General features: G+C 42.9%; 1 pseudogene; it reads right to left on the reverse strand.

Moving 5' to 3' along the window:
• The window catches only part of LOC103751357, a 28087-nt pseudogene that overhangs the window by 10498 nt on the left and 14150 nt on the right, over positions 1-3439 (reverse strand).

A 3439-nucleotide genomic window follows, 5' to 3' on the forward strand; every position in this document is an offset into this window, starting at 1 on the left:
CATATGTGAGTCAAGCATCCAGTGAGGAATTTGTACCTCAGGAATAAAAATAACTCCAACCCAACGACAAGAAAAAAATGAACGGTCAGTGCACGATGGCTCAGCAGGTAGAGAAGCCTGCTGCCAAGCCAGAGACCCATGTTCAAAGCCAGAATTCACCTGGAAAAAGGAGAGAAGTGACTCCCATGACCTGTCCTTCGATCTCCAAATGCATGCTGAGGGATTTGTATGCCCACCCACTTGTGCAAGGGCAAACACGTGTGCATAATAAAATGAAAATGAAATCTTCCAATTTAAAAATGGGACCTTACTTCATTAGCCATTTCATTAAAGATCTACTGGACTTCTTTGTGTTTTGTTTATGTTGGATATCTTATTTAAACCAAGAAAAAAATACACATGTTTGGGTGGGGATGTGGAGATATTGGAATCCTTGTGTGCTCCTGGTAAGAATATAAAATAATACAGGTGGAGCAGTAAGCCAGTTTCTCAAATAACTAACACAGTGGCCATATGATTTGGAAATTCCGGGATTCTACCTTAAAAGACACAAATCAGGGACTGAAACAGATAGATTCAGACACTCATACCACATTTTTTATAAAGCCAAAAGGTGAAAGCAACCCACATTTCCATCAACAGACGAATGGGTAAGCAAAATACAGGACATACATATAATGGACTATTATTCTGCTTTAAAAAGAAATTTCCACACATGCCACACTTTGATGACCCCAGAGGACACTCTGCTAGGGAAGGTAATCCAGTCCAAACAAAACAACAACAACAAATACCTTAGTCATATTCAAAGACAAGGGAGAATAGTGATTTCCAGAAGCTGGATAGGTGAATATGGAGAGATTCCTTTGATACCTACAGGATTCCACTGGGGAAAATGAAAAGCCATTCTACAGTTGGATTATGGACAGAGTTGCATAACATACTTGATATCATGGATTATATACTTAAAATGGTTAAAAGTGTGATATCTGTGGTGTGCATAGTTTAACACTGCATATACACAAGCACATGAGAAAAAATGCACTCCTCCACTCAGCTCTCAATGTACTGACGTATCTGCAATAAAATGAAGCCATTTACTCTGTTCTTGCTATAAATTCAAATGAATGGATTTACATTAGCTTGAACAAAATAACAGCAATTTCTGAAAATCAAGATTCCAATTTACTTACCTACTTTGGACTTCAATACAATCATTTCTTAGGACACGGAAAATGTTACCCACAACCATTGCCAGCATGACTGAGACAATTAACATAAACATGGCCTTTGGCTCTGAATGGTACCATGCCTTCCTGTGTGATTTTTCCAGGTTGTCAGCAGTCTGGCTGAATGGCAGAAACCTACTTCCATATGTAAATAGAATGTCTCACAAAGTATCTAAAAGCTTTTACCACACCCCCATGGTATAAAATATCCTAGTCTTCTCTTAATAGTCAGGAGATTGGGTCAGAGACTGGGTCCCAGAGATTGGGTCCCAGAGAGAATAAAGCTGTAAGCACAGACTGAGCAGAGCCTTGAGTCTTGGGTACTGGCGACCTGATTCCCCCGGAGGGCAGCACTCTCCGTTACGGACCCACCGACACACTAGCTTTCGCCGTCTCTATACCCCTTCCCTGTGTGGTTCAGTGGCCAGGAGCCTCGCATCCTGAGGAAGGGTACACTGGTGAAATAGAGACGGGATTCCGGCTGGACAATGCTCCAGTAGCAGGTAAGCTCTCAGCACCAGAGAAGTTGCAGCAGCCACCAGCTGTCGCCAACACCGGGAAAAGCCTACGGACTAGCTGTGCCGCTCCCGGAGCCACGGCTTCCCAGAGAAGTCTGCGCACCAGCCATGGCCAGAGATGCCTGTGGCCAGACCCGCCAGTGACTAGCCAGGTGTGGCGGGGACCCCGAGATCCAGGGGCCCAGAGAGACCCCGAGATATCCACGCACACCACGCCTGAGGCCCATAGAGACACGGAGAAGCCAGCGGGACCAGACCAGCTTTCCACCAGACGCATGGCGGGAGAACGCGTGCACTCACTGCGGCCATGCCCGGGAGCCCAGCACGAGCTCCCCATACATATACACAAGGACATGAGAAAAAATGCAATCCTCCACTCAGCTCTCATGTACTGACATATCTGCAATAAAATCAATCCATTTACTCTGTTCTTGATATAAATTCAAATGAGTGGATTTACATTAGCTTGAACAAAATATCAGCAATTTCTGAAAATCAAGATTCCAATTTACTTACCTACTTTGGACTTCAATACAATCATTTCTTAGGACACGGAAAGTGGTACCCACAACCACTGCCACCATGAGTGTAATAATTGCCTTTCAAAAAGGAAAAGGGAAATACAAAAAAGGAATTTCTGTCAGAGATAACAAGATTTTACTCATTGTTTACTATTTTAAGACATATGTCTTCAAGATCACATCTCTCTATGAAGACAAACACATCAATGCTTGGCTGGAGTTTCTGGAAGAATGTAAAACACGTATGTCAATGGACTGCTTTCTAGATTAAACTGAAAATTAAGGGATCTGCATTTGAAGAACTGATGACAACCCAGCAGACCCTGGGAAAGCCCTGCTGTGTCTTCACACTGCTCTACCAGGCACAGCCAAGTCACGCACTGGATCTACAGGAGACACAGGGTAAGTGGGAAACAAATTAAAGTCCAGGTGACTAAGAGTTTTACCTAAATTGGGCTCTCAACATTTGTGCCATGGAACATGCAGAGTTTTGTACTTCAAGAGACTCAAATGAATACAGGCTACCTTTATTATCATTAGATATGAATAAAATTTCCAAGCCAGGGCTGTAGCTCAGTGGTAGAGTGCTGACACAATATTATACCCTGGGATTAATCTCCAGCACTGGAAAATAAATAAATAATATACCTTAAAAATCACTTACAACATAGCTTCTATCAATGGAATTTTGCGTGCAGGGATGTGCTGGGCCTCACCTATGCAATCTACGGGATCTTTTGCCTGTAGAAGAAAGTACACTGTCTCTGTCACCAAGCACACAGCCAGCATACTTGGGGGCACCCAAGGGCTTCCATTTGCCATCATTTCTGTCACTGCCTCTCCATCAACCTCAGTCCCTGAGGCCTGTGGTCAGCACATCTCATCTGAGCTGCTGAATCCCCTAAACCCTCACCGTTTACTCTGTCTGCACAGGTGACTCACAAGGAGACCGCACCACTTTTGGTTTTAGGGCAAAATGGTTTTCAAAGGTGCTTTAATTAGCAAGGGGGGAAGAGTTACATTATGGCACAACTTATTTGAAAGATTGCATTTATTACTCATCTGAAAAATTTAAAAACAGGAAAGTATAATCTAAGGAAAAACATCCACCATGTAATTTGAAAAACTCAAATTAAAAATAAAACCTCACTATTACCAAAGCATTAATAGG

This window comes from Nannospalax galili, unplaced genomic scaffold (assembly GCF_000622305.1).
Source record: "Nannospalax galili isolate Female #2095 unplaced genomic scaffold, S.galili_v1.0 scaffold8367, whole genome shotgun sequence".
NCBI classification, from domain to species: domain Eukaryota; kingdom Metazoa; phylum Chordata; class Mammalia; order Rodentia; family Spalacidae; genus Nannospalax; species Nannospalax galili.